Raw genomic sequence first — 14020 nt, 5'->3', positions numbered from 1 at the left:
AGCCCATCCCACCTATCTCTCCATCCCAACCCTCAGCCCATCCCACCTATCTCTGCTGGCAACCCTCTTCGGATTTCTACGTGCATTATACACTATATATACAAGAGGTATGTGGACACCCCTTCAAATTAGTGGATTCGGCTATTTCAGCCACACCCGTTGCTGACAGGTGTATAAAATCGAGCACACAGCCATGCAAAGTCAAACATTGGCAGTAGAATGGCCTTACTGAAGAGCTCCGTGACTTTCAATGTCGCGCCGTCATAGGAAGCCACCTTTCCAACAAGTCAGTTCGTCAAATTTCTGCCCTGCTAGAGTTGCCCCGGTCAACTGTAAGTGCTGTTATTGTGAAGTGGAAACGTCTAGGAGCAACAACGGCTCAGCCGCAAAGTGGTAGGCCACACAAGCTCACAGAAGAGAACGGGACCGCCGAGCGCTGAAGTGCGTAGCGCGTAAAAATTGTCTGTCCACGGTTGCAACACTCACTACAGAGTATCAAACTGACTCCGGAAGCAACGTCAGCACAATAACTGTTCGTCGAGAGCTTCATGAGATTTGATGGCCGAGCAGCTGCACACAAGCCTAAGATCACCATGCGCAATGCCAAGTGTCTGGACTGGTGTAAAGCTCGCCGCCATTGGACACTGGAGCAGTGGAAACACGTTCTCGGGAGTTATGAATGGCGCTTCACCATCTGGTAGTCCGACGGACAAATCTGGGTTTGCTATTTTTAGGGTCAATTTTAGATGAATGTTATGCTTTTTCAGCCATTCCTGAACCTGAGACCAGAAACAGGCTACCAGAACAAATGGCCTATTGATTCTGTATCCTGTCAAAAAAATCTGCAGAGGTGCGATGGTTGTATGCCCCAAATATTGTTGGTGGCAAGAATTCTGTACAATAATGTTAGCTGAAAAGCACAAAGTCATGAATATTGCGTTGTTTTATATATCAACTCATACACCCTGTGTCATGGAATCGGTACATCAAAAAATCTCTTCCCAGCTATTTTGCAATCTGTATGGCACAGCTGTCAACATCCTGGTCCTCAAATGAAACTGGTATACTTTCCTATTTATGCTATGTTTATTCCTCCGCCAGTTTTGATCCTTACCAGTATGGGCAGACAGCCACTACTTATGGACAAATCCTCCCGCTGCCACCAGCCTCCTCCATTTTTGCGGTAATGCTGTAATCAATTGGTTGTCAATCTTGGAATGAGAAGACCTTCCCATACAATTCTGATAGCTCCATGAAAGACATAACTACCATTCCAATGTACAATATAATATAAAAACAGAATACACTTCTCAAACATATTTTCCATAAATACAGGTCTTTTATCAACCAGCACATTTGAGTTCAATAATAATAATTGTTTGATCTTTTCTGGGGGATGAAATTGAAATTGTAACCTGCTCTGCGATGCTTGTTTGAAAAAGAGAGCTACTTTGAACAAGGTTTAATTTTCAATTAATCGAAAATGAGAAATGGCAACCTGCACAAAGGCAAAAAAAATCCATTATTAAACAAGGGATGAGCTTTTCTTTGTAATCTACTTGAGAACCATTTTGGTTTCGAGTAAAACTTTTGTATAAGTGAAGCTTTTAGAGACAGGTTTAAGTGCTTTCATATTTAATCATCTCAGCCCACCCAGTTGATATTCATTATATAGATCGTCTGGTTTAGCATCCCAGATAAAGGCACATATTTTTTGCGCATATGATTTGAAAAACGAATCATCAGGAGTGGAAGCGCCATAAGTAAGTGAGTAAACAGATGACTAAGGAGTTGTAATATTTCCATAAATAGACAGATATTTACCTCTCCATGGTTGCAGGATCTTGTCTATTTTTTACTAGTTTTCTATTGAAATTCATTGTGGAGAGCTCATTTGTATATTCTGTGATATGAATACCAAGGATATCTACTTCACAGTCAGACCGTTTTATAGCTAAACTGCAGGGTCATGTAAAAGTTGTATTTTAAAAAGATCCAATACGTAACATGGTACACTTATCATAATTAGGTTTTAGTCCAGGGAGGCCAAAGAACATAACTAGATCTTCAATGAGACATTGCAGGGATTTAGCTTGTGGACTTAATATAAAACTTGAGTCATGGATACCTTTGGTTTTAAGCCTTGGATATGTAATCTTCTAAATGTTGTCATTTGACCCGAATTGAATAGCTAGCATTTCGATGGCCATAAATATGGTGACAGCGGACACGCTTGTTTAACTCCTCTTGAGAGTTCAAAACTCTGAGAAGTAGCCACTATTGAATATTTTACACCTGGGGTTGCTATACATTTCTTTTACCCATTGATTAAGAGACTCACCGAAATGGAAGAAATACAGGTTTTTATACAGTTGAAGTCGGAAGTTTACATACACCTTAGCCAAATACATTTAAACTCAGTTTTTCACAATTCCTGACATTTAATCCTAGTAAAAATTCCCTGTCTTAGGTCAGTTAGGATCACCACTTTATTTTAAGAATGTGAAATATCAGAATAATAGTAGAGAGAATGATTTATTTCAGCTTTAATTTATTTCATCACATTCCCAGTGGGTCAGAAGTTTACATACACTCAATTAGTATTTGGTAGCATTGTCTTTAAATTGTTTAACTTGGGTCAATCGTTTTGGGTATCCTTCCACAAGCTTCCCACAATAAGTTGGGTGAATTTTGGCCCATTCCTCCTGACAGAGCTGGTGTAACTGAGTCAGGTTTGTTTATTTTCTATAGGATTGAGGTCAGGGCTTTTGTGCTACTCCAATACCTTGACTTTGTTGTCCTTAAGCCATTTTGCAACAACTTTGGAAGTATGCTTGGGGTCATTGTCCATTTGGAAGACCCATTTGCGACCAAGCTTTAACTTCCTGACTGATGTCTTGAGATGTTGCTTCAATATATCCACATCATTTTCCTTCCTCATGATGCCATCTATTTTGTGAAGTGCACCAGTCCCTCCTGCAGCAAAGCACCCCCACAGCATGATGCTGCCACCCCCGTGCTTAACAGTTGGGATGGTGTTCTTCGGCTTGCAAGCAAACCCATTTTTCCTCCAAACATAACGATGGTCATTATGGCCAAACAGTTCTATTTTTGTTTCATCAGACCAGAGTACATTTCTCCAAAAAGTACGATCTTTGTCCTCATGTGCAGTTGCAAACCGTAGTCTGGCTTTTTTATGGCGGTTTTGGAGCAGTGGCTTCTTCCTTGCTGAGCGGCCTTTCAGGTGATGTCGATATAGGACTCGTTTTACTGTGGATATAGATACTTTTTTTTTACCTGTTTCCTCCAGCATCTTCACAAGGTCCTTTGCTGTTGTTCTGGGATTGATTTGCACTTTTCGCACCAAAGTACGTTCATCTCTAGGAGACAGAACGCGTCTCCTTCCTAAGCAGTGTGACGGCTGCGTGGTCCCATGGTGTTTATACTTGCGTACTATTGTTTGTACAGATGAACGTGGTACCTTCAGGCATTTGGAAATTGCTCCCAAGGATGAACCAGACTTGTGGAGGTCTACCATTTTTTTTCTGAGGTCTTGGCTGATTTCTTTTGATGTTCCCATGATGTCAAGCAAAGAGGCACTGAGTTTGAAAGTAGTCCTTGAAATACATCCACAGGTACACCTCCAATTGACTCAAATGATGTCAATTAGCCTATCTGACGCTTCTAAAGCCATGACTTGGCTCCGTATTTAGGTCATTAAGGAGCGTTTTCCAAGCTGTTTAAAGGCACAGTCAACTTAGTGTATGTAAACTTCTGACCCACTGGAATCGTGATACAATGAATTATAAGTGAAATAATCTATAAACAATTGCAGGAAAAATAATGTTTGTCATGCACAAAGTAGATGTACTAACCGACTTGCCAAAACTATAGTTTGTTAACAAGAAATTTGTGGAGTGGTTGAAAAACTAGTTTTAATGACTCCAACCTAAATGTATGTAAACTTCCGACTTCAACTGTATATAAAATCCTGTCTTACTTTATCAAAGGCCTTTTCAAAATCCGCTATGAATATCAGGCCTGGCTTCAAAGACGTTTCATTTTGTTCTATTATTTCTAGTAGTTGTCGTATATTATCTCCAATGTATCGTCCACGTAAAAAACCTGTCTGATCGGGATGAACAATACCTTGTAAAACCTTTTTAATTCTGAGTGCTATGCATTTCGCTATAATTTTTGCATCACAACATTGAAGTGTAAGAGGACTCCAGTATTTTTAGATGGACTGGGTCTTTATATTTGCCATCTGGGTCTTGTTTAAATAATAGTGAAATCAGACCTTCCTGCTGAGCACCTGACAGACTACCATTTCTATAGGAGTAGTTAAAACAAGCTAATAATGGAGCTTTGAGTAAATCAAAAAAGGCTTGATATCCCTCTACCGGTATGCCATCCAGCCCTGGGGTTTTTCCAGACTGTAAAGATTTAAGAGCCTCAAAAAGTTATTCCTCTGTAATTTGGCCTTCGTATTGATCTTTTTGTGCATTTGTTGGAGGCGTGCGTGGCCACGCAGTCATGGGTGAACAGGGAGTACAGGAGGGGGCTGAGCACGCACCCTTGTGGGGCCCCCGTGTTGAGGATCAGCGAAGTGGAGGTGTTGTTTCCTACCTTCACCACCTGGGGGCGGCCCGTCAGGAAGTCCAGGACCCAGTTGCACAGGGCGGGGTTCAGATGCAGGGCCCCGAGCTTAATGATGAGCTTGGAGGGTACTATGGTGTTGAAGGCTGAGCTATAGTCAATGAACAGCATTCTTACATAGGTATTCCTTATCCAGATGGGATAGAGCAGTGTGCAGTTCAATGGCAATAGCATCGTCTGTGGATCTATTGGGGCGGTATGCAAATTGAAGTGGGTCTACAGTGTCAGGTAAGGTGATATGGTCCTTAACTAGCCTCTCAAAGCACTTCATGATGACAGAAGTGAGTGCTACAGGGCGATAGTCATTTAGTTCAGTCACCTTTGCTTTCTTGGGTACAGGAACAATGGTGGACATCTTGAAGCAAGTGGGGACAGCAGACTGGGATAGGGAGAGATTGAATATGTCCGTAAACACTCCAGCCAGCTGGTCTGCGCCTGCTCTGAGGACGCGGCTAGGGATGCCGTCTGGGCCGGCAGCCTTGCGAGGGTTAACATGCTTAAATGTCTTACTCACGTCGGCCACGGAGAACGAGAGCCACAGTCCTTGGGAGCTGCCCGCGTCGGTGGCACTGTGTTATCCTCAAAGCGGGCGAAGAAGGTGTTTAGGGTGTCCGGGAGCAAGACGTCAGTGTCCGCAACGTGGCTGGTTTTCTCTTTGTAATCCGTGATTGTCTGTAGACCCTGCCACATACGTTTCGTGTGTGAGCCGTTGAATTGCGACTCCACTTTGTCTCTGTTTGATTGCCTTACGGAGGGAATAATTTACACTGTTAGTTTTCAACCATATTCCCAGTCACCTTGCCATGGTTAAAAGCGGTGGTTTGCACTTTCAGTTTTGCGCAAATGCTGCCGTCTATCCACGGTTTCTGGTTTGGGTAGGTTTTAATAGTCACAGTGGGAACAACATCCCCTATACACTTCCTGATAAACTCAGTCACCGTGTACATGTATAAGTCAATGTTATTCTCAGAGGCTACCCGGAACATATCCCAGTCCGCGTGATCAAAACAATCTTGAAGCATGGATTCCGATTGGTCAGACCAGCGGGGGAGGGCCTTGTAGGCATCCTGGAAGGGGGAGTAACAGCGGTCAAGCGTTTTGGCAGCGCGAGTACTACAGTCAATGTGTTGATGGAACTTCGGTAGCGTTTTCCTCAAATTTGCTTTGTTAAAATCCCCAGCTACAATAAACAGGATATGTGGTTTCCTGTTTGCACAAAGTTCAGTGTAGTTCCTTGAGGGATGTCGTGGTATTGGCTTGAGGGGGAATATACACGGCTGTGACTATAACCGAAGAGAATTATCTTGGGCGGTAATACGGTCGGCATTTGATTGTAAGGTATTCTAGGGCGGGTGAACAAAAGGACTCGAGTTTCTGTACGTTACCACAATCACACCATGAGTAGTTAATCATGAAATATACACCACCGCCTTTCTTCTTCCCGGAGAGTTCTTTATTCCTGTCTGCGCGATGTACGGAGAGAGCCATGATTCCGTGAAACAGAGTATGTTACAGTCCCTGATGTCTCTCTGGAAGGAGATCCTCGCCCTGAGCTCGTCTACTTTATTGTCCAGAGACTGAACATTAGCGAGTAATATACTCGCAAGCGGTGGATGGTGTGCATGGCTCCTGAGTCAGACTAGAAATCCATGCCGAATACCTCTTCTCCGCTGGCGGTGTCTTGAAGCAGCCTCTGGGATAAGTTAAATTGCCCTGTGGGGTACGAACAAAGGATCCAATTCGGGAAAGTCGTATTCCTGGTCGTGATGCTTGTGAGTTACCGCCGCGATGATATCCAAAAGTTATTTCCGGCAGTATGTAATAACACAAAAAACATTCTGGGCTAATAATGTAAGAAATAACACACAAAAAACATAATACTGCAAAGTTGCTTAGGAGCTAGAAGCAGAGCTGCCATGTCTGTCGGCGCCATCGTGAATATCTAAAATATCATTTGGAGAATCATGGATGACTCCGCCTTTAGTAACACGTTTTTTCTAATTATTTTTGGTAGCTTTCCTGTGTTGAAGATTCAGGAAGAATTTGGTGTATTTTTTTACCCAGGGTATGAAGCCATGTCATCTTGTAACTGTACATTAAACACAGTGATCATAAACGCTGACACTGAATATGACATGAGTTTTATGATATGGAAATGTGAAGTGCACATTTGGACTCACGGGTGTTTGGCTTGCTTGTATGACATCAAAGCGGTATTTATTATAATCCTCAACGTCTAATTTTTCTAAATGCATAGTCATTTTAATTTAAAGCATTTCCCTCACTAAGACAACAAAACATTTGCTGAAGTCGCCCAATTAGCGGGAGGGATTGGGGCAACTTCTTGTCGCCATGCAAGGCTCAGGTTCAGACCTGCTGTCAGTCAAAACCCATCCAGCGCTGTGAAGTGCAACGCCTGAGCTCTGACGTCATTTATAGCATGTTAATGTACAGCCGCTGCGTTCCAACTTAGGCACCTATCAGTGCCCAAATCTGCCATTTTCAACCCATATAAGGTTACGAATGTAAAGGGCTAAACAAAATTTCTTTCTCTGAGCAATTGTATTCGTATAAAACAATATAAATGTACCCATTTGTTTTAGCAGAGCTCAGTTTTTGAATTATTTATTTTATACAGTCATTATTGCTCATCATTATCAATGGTGTCAATCATTTTGGACCCCACTGTATTTTTAAAGCTGTTTTCAGTCAAATCAGAACTAGTTTTTTCTTTAATGTTTGACATTGCAAGAACAGGCCGATTTTTTTATTTTAAGTCACCACCTGGACAGCCCAGCCTGGTATCAAAAAAGAGAATGTATTTCTCACTTATTTGGGCAAATTAAGGTAATAGATGAATGTGGGTATTGCGTCAATAGGGTTAGAACGGGAGTGAGATGAAACATCATTGTGCAAGTTAAACACTTGAGTCGAGCGAGCGGAGGACAGGTCCTGCGAGCGGAGGACAGGTCCTGCGAGCGGAGGCCTGCGCTGTACGCACAAATTAAACTTGAGAGTTTGCGAGTGTGACTTTGAGCGAGCAGACTGCATTTACGCGCGTAAATTTGATCATTTTCAAATTCGGTCATCAAGGCAAAGGGTGGCTACTTTGAAGAATCTAAAAACTATTTTGATTTAACCCTTTTTTGGTTACTACGTGATTCCATATGTGTTATTTCATAGTTTTTATGTCTTCACTATTATTCTGCAATGTAGAAAATAGTAAAAATAAAGAGAAACCCTTGAATGAGTAGGTGTGTCCAAACTTTTGACTGGTACTGTATACTGTTTACAGGAAACTCACTCTACACCTTTACATGAAACGTGGAAAAAGGAATGGGGCGGTGAAATAATTTTCTGTCATGGAAAAATAAACTCAAAAAGGTGTGATAATTAATTAACAAAAATGTCAATCCGAATGTGCAAACAGTCAGGAATCATCCACAAGGAAGGGGGACCCTTTTGAATATGAAAGGGGACGAAAAACAGATTTGGCTCATTTAATCGTCCAAATCAGGATGATGCACACTTTGTTTGAAAATAGTTATACCAATCTATTGAATTTACAGGCAACAAATGTTCAAATCATTATGGTGGGAGACTATAACACAGTGTTAACATTTACATCATTTAGCAGATGAATGTGGGTATTGCGTCAATAGGGTTAGAACGGGAGCGAGATGAAACATCATTGTGCGAGCAAACACTTGAGTTGTGCGAGCAAACACTTGAGTCGAGCGAGCGGAGGACAGGTCCTGCGAGCGCGGTCCTGCGAGCGCAGGCCTGCGCTGTACGCACAAATTAAAATTGTTAAGTGTTAAATACCTTTAATGGACCGTAAAGGAAATCACTCTACAAACTATCATCACCGTGCCCTTAAGGAGATCACAAATATTATGGACATTAGAAATAGTGGATATTTGGAGACTAAAAAACCCTTACCTACTGAGACATACATGGAGACTTAATCAAGCTAGTCGTCTTGACTACTTTCTCGTCTCTTTCTCCCATCAAAGGTTAAAGAAGTTAACCTTTCTCCCGTGAGTCCAAATGTGCACTTCACATTTCCATATCATAAACCTCATGTCATATTCAGTGTCAGCGTTTATGATCACTATGTTTAATGTACAGTTACAAGATGACATGGCTTCATACCCTGGGTTGTTCTGAACAGAATGAGCCTGTTTGTCTATTGTGAAGAAAATTCGCCTCGGAACCCACACCTGAATGCACGTGTGACTTCTTTCTATGCGCAACAAAATTATGATCAGTTTCTCTGAATTGCCTTGTGAAAGCCTAACACTGTAAGATCGTATTTTAGAACTTAGCTAGTCATGTTGGCAATAGAACAAGCTTTCAAATGATGCACACCTGACCCAGACTGCGATTTATAAAATGGGCCATTTTTGGATTGCGTAAACAACAGTAATTGTGTGATGGCGGGGATGCAGGGTTGTGTTCCAAACAAATCAACTACCAGTGTTCTTGCTCTAGTTCCTCAACAGCACAGCTAGGAGAGCTGAAAAAAACACCTTATAGTTGAAGACTTCTTTGAGTCAAAGGTGAAATGAAATTACTAAGGAACTGTGCACACTTTGGATTCATACCCACAAGACATGCTAACCTCCCCTGTTATTGGTAATGGTGAGAGGTTAGCATGTCTTGGGGTTATGATATTTGTGTGTCTAACTTTCTCACTCATCATTATTCACAATTCATTCAGGATTATCCGTAATCATGGTAGCATCCACATTAATGTAGAAGTGTTTAGAAAGATATTCTATTCTTATTTACAATAAAAGTGACTCCAAAATGACACAATACATTATTTACCATTCATTTCTATTAGGCACAAGATAATCTGAAACAACCAAAACAAACTAAAAACGCATCTAAAAAGTTTGTAAAGTCACAAGCTTGATGTATTAATTGGGATCAAAAACTAAACTTTTCACTACTTTATTTATAAGAATCTTTAGGGGTGTCAATTTTGGCCCTACCTTTTTGAGAAAGAAATAGTATTACTTGTAAAGAAAACCTCTTTATCTGAGCACTTGTATTAGTGTAAAATAATATCATTTCCCAATTCTTTGGCAGCATACAATATAGCTCAGTACTTGAATTATTTATTTTATACAGTCATTATTGCTCATCTTTATCTGATAGGAAGTCAAGGACCCCGCTGTAGGTCTGACAGGAAGTCAAGGACCCCGCTGTAGGTCTGACAGGAAGTCAAGGACCCCGCTGTAGGTCTGATATTAGTACTTCCATCTTGGAACGTAAAAATAATCCAGGTTCATTCAAAAGACATTGAATTAAAGTTTCATGTAGGAATAATGAAAGAAAGGGATAAATCATTTGTCTGGGTCAAGCTCCATCTGAATGAATATATATGAATATATATATATATATATATACATATATACTCTGCTAAAAAATAAAGGGAACACTTAAACAACACATCCTAGATCTGAATGAAATAATCTTATTAAATACTTTTTTCTTTACATAGTTGAATGTGCTGACAACAAAATCACACAAAAATTATCAATGGAAATCAAATTTATCAACCCATGGAGGTCTGGATTTGGAGTCACCCTCAAAATTAAAGTGGAAACCACACTACAGGCTGATCCAACTTTGATGTAATGTCCTTAAAACAAGTCAAAATGAGGCTCAGTAGTGTGTGTGGCCTCCACGTGCCTGTATGACCTCCCTACAACGCCTGGGCATGCTCCTGATGAGGTGGCGGATGGTCTCCTGAGGGATCTCCTCCCAGACCTGGACTAAAGCATCCGCCAACTCCTGGACAGTCTGTGGTGCAACGTGGCGTTGGTGGATGGAGCGAGACATGATGTCCCAGATGTGCTCAATTGGATTCAGGTCTGGGGAACAGGCGGGCCAGTCCATTGCGTCAATGCCTTCCTCTTGCAGGAACTGCTGACACACTCCAGCCACATGAGGTCTAGCATTGTCTTGCATTAGGAGGAACCCAGGGCCAACCGCACCAGCATATGGTCTCACAAGGGGTCTGAGAATCTCATCTCGGTACCTAATGGTAGTCAGGCTACCTCTGGCGAGCACATGGAGGGCTGTGCGGCCCCCCAAAGAAATGCCACCCCACACCATGACTGACCCACCGCCAAACCGGTCATGCTGGAGGATGTTGCAGGCAGCAGAACGTTCTCCACGGCGTCTCCAGACTCTGTCACGTCTGTCACATGTGCTCAGTGTGAACCTGCTTTCATCTGTGAAGAGCACAGGGCGCCAGTGGCGAATTTGCCAATCTTGGTGTTCTCTGGCAAATGCCAAACGTCCTGCACGGTGTTGGGCTGTAAGCACAACCCCCACCTGTGGACGTCGGGCCCTCATACCACCCTCATGGAGTCTGTTTCTGACCGTTTGAGCAGACACATGCACATTTGTGGCCTGCTGGAGGTCATTTTGCAGGGCTCTGGCAGTGCTCCTCCTGCTCCTCCTTGCACAAAAGCGGAGGTAGCGGTCCTGCTGCTGGGTTGTTGCCCTCCTACGGCCTCCTCCACGTCTCCTGATGTACTGGCCTGTCTCCTGGTAGCGCCTCCATGCTCTGGACACTACGCTGACAGACACAGCAAACCTTCTTGCCACAGCTCGCATTGATGTGCCATCCTGGATGAGCTGCACTACCTGAGCCACTTGTGTGGGTTGTAGACTCCGTCTCATGCTACCACTAGAGTGAAAGCACCGCCAGCATTCAAAAGTGACCAAAACATCAGCCAGGAAGCATAGGAACTGAGAAGTGGTCTGTGGTCACCACCTGCAGAACCACTTCTTTATTGGGGGTGTCTTGCTAATTGCCTATAATTTCCACCTGTTGTCTATTCCATTTGCACAACAGCATGTGACATTTATTGTCAATCAGTGTTTCTTCCTAAGTGGACAGTTTGATTTCACAGAAGTGTGATTGACTTGGAGTTACATTGTGTTGTTTAAGTGTTCCCTTTATTTTTTTGAGCAGTATATATATATATATATATATATATATATATATATATATATATATATATATTGTGATGTCACGAGAGGCTACACAGCTTTCAGCGGGATTGCTCAAGTAGTGCAAGGAGACCAGGTTCAACCAAAACAAGGATTTTATTAAAGGTCTTGGGAAACTAACGAAAGTATAACACAATTCTGTTCTCTGGTGGCTCTTTAAGGGTTAACAGTTCAGGGATGTCTCTTCCACATCCAAAATCATAACTCTCCCTCGCTCAAATAACTTTTCCCCAGTCTTACTGTATTCCACGTTGCAGCTAGTGGCCAACCCAGCAAAACGTCCTTCCAAATGTCCCACACGTATTTCCACAGGTGCATATATCCAAAGGTGAGTATTTCCCAAAGGTAAGTATCTCCAAATCCTTATATTCCTCATGGAAGTGGACGTGCAGCACTCTTGTCCTCCAGAGAGCCCAGGTTGGAGACTGTGTCTCTTCCCTTCCCAAACCTTCAGCTCATCAGCTCCTCATTTGTTTCAGCTGCGTGGGAAGATTGGCCATAGCGGGTGGAGTTCCCGACCATACCAGCAGATGGAGCCATAGCTGTCTGGGTTTGCAGCCACCTCAGGGGATGTAACGTCCCTCCAGGACACAGCCTCTCGTGACATCACAATATATATATATATATATATATATATATATATATATATATATATATATATATATATATATATATATATATATATATATATATATATATAAATACAGTGGGGAGAACAAGTATTTGATACACTGCCGATTTTGCAGGTTTTCCTACTTACAAAGCATGTAGAGGTCTGTAATTTTTATCATAGGTACACTTCAACTGTGAGAGATGGAATCTAAAACAAAAATCCAGAAAATCACATTGTATGATTTTTAAGTAATTAATTTGCATTTTATTGCATGACATAAGTATTTGATCACCTACCAACCAGTAAGAATTCCGGCTCTCACAGACCTGTTCGTTTTCTTTAAGAAGCCCTCCTGTTCTCCACTCATTACCTGTATTAACTGCACCTGTTTGAACTCATTACCTGTATAAAAGACACATGTCCACACACTCAATCAAACAGACTCCAACCTCTCCACAATGGCCAAGACCAGAGAGCTGTGTAAGGACATCAGGGATAAAATTGTAGACCTGCACAAGGCTGGGATGGGCTACAGGACAATAGGCAAGCAGCTTGGTGAGAAGGCAACAACTGTTGGCGCAATTATTAGAAAATGGAGGCAGTTCAAGATGACGATCAATCACCCTCAGTCTGGGGCTCCATGCAAGATCTCACCTCGTGGGGCATCAATGATAATGAGGAAGGTGAGGGATCAGCCCAGAACTACACGGCAGGACCTGGTCAATGACCTGAAGAGAGCTGGGACCACAGTCTCAAAGAAAACCATTAGTAACACACTACGCCGTCATGGATTAAAATCCTGCAGCGCACGCAAGGTCCCCCTGCTCAAGCCAGCGCATGTCCAGGCCCGTCTGAAGTTTGCCAATGACCATCTGGATGATCCAGAGGAGGAATGGGAGAAGGTCATGTGGTCTGATGAGACAAAAATAGAGCTTTTGGGTCTAAACTCCACTCGCCGTGTTTGGAGGAAGAAGAAGGATGAGTACAACCCCAAGAACACCATCCCAACCGTGAAGCATGGAGGTGGAAACATCATTCTTTGGGGAAGCTTTTCTGCAAAGGGGACAGGACGACTGCACCGTATTGAGGGAGGATGGATGGGGCCATGTATCGCGAGATCTTGGCCAACAACCTCCTTCCCTCAGTAAGAGCATTGAAGATGGGTCGTGGCTGGGTCTTCCAGCATGACAACGACCCGAAACACACAGCCAGGGCAACTAAAGAGTGGCTCCGTAAGAAGCATCTCAAGGTCCTGGAGTGGCCTAGCCAGTCTCCAGACCTGAACCCAATAGAAAATCTTTGGAGGGAGCTGAAAGTCCGTATTGCCCAGCGACAGCCCCGAAACCTGAAGGATCTGGAGAAGGCCTGTATGGAGGAGTGGGCCAAAATCCCTGCTGCAGTGTGTGCAAACCTGTTCAAGACCTACAGGAAACGTATGATCTCTGTAATTGCAAACAAAGGTTTCTGTACCAAATATTAAGTTATGCTTTTCTGATGTATCAAATACTTATGTCATGCAATGAAATGCAAATTAATTACTTAAAAATCATACAATATGATTTTCTGGATTTTTGTTTTAGATTCCATCTCTCACAGTTGAAGAGTACCTATGATAAAAATTACAGACCTCTACATGCTTGTAAGTAGGAAAACCTGCAAAATCGGCAGTGTATCAAATACTTGTTCTCCCCACTGTATATATATATATATATA

General features: G+C 42.4%; 1 protein-coding gene across 1 annotated transcript in view; it reads right to left on the bottom strand.

Moving 5' to 3' along the window:
• Positions 1-14020, bottom strand: part of cdc42se2 (CDC42 small effector 2) — a 96747-nt gene that overhangs the window by 2626 nt on the left and 80101 nt on the right. The gene's annotated exons all lie outside the window — the stretch shown is intronic.

The sequence above is a fragment of the Coregonus clupeaformis genome, chromosome 15 (assembly GCF_020615455.1).
Source record: "Coregonus clupeaformis isolate EN_2021a chromosome 15, ASM2061545v1, whole genome shotgun sequence".
NCBI lineage: Eukaryota > Metazoa > Chordata > Actinopteri > Salmoniformes > Salmonidae > Coregonus > Coregonus clupeaformis.
Note: the sequence above shows the minus strand (reverse complement) of the source record. Positions and strands in the feature narration are given on the sequence as shown.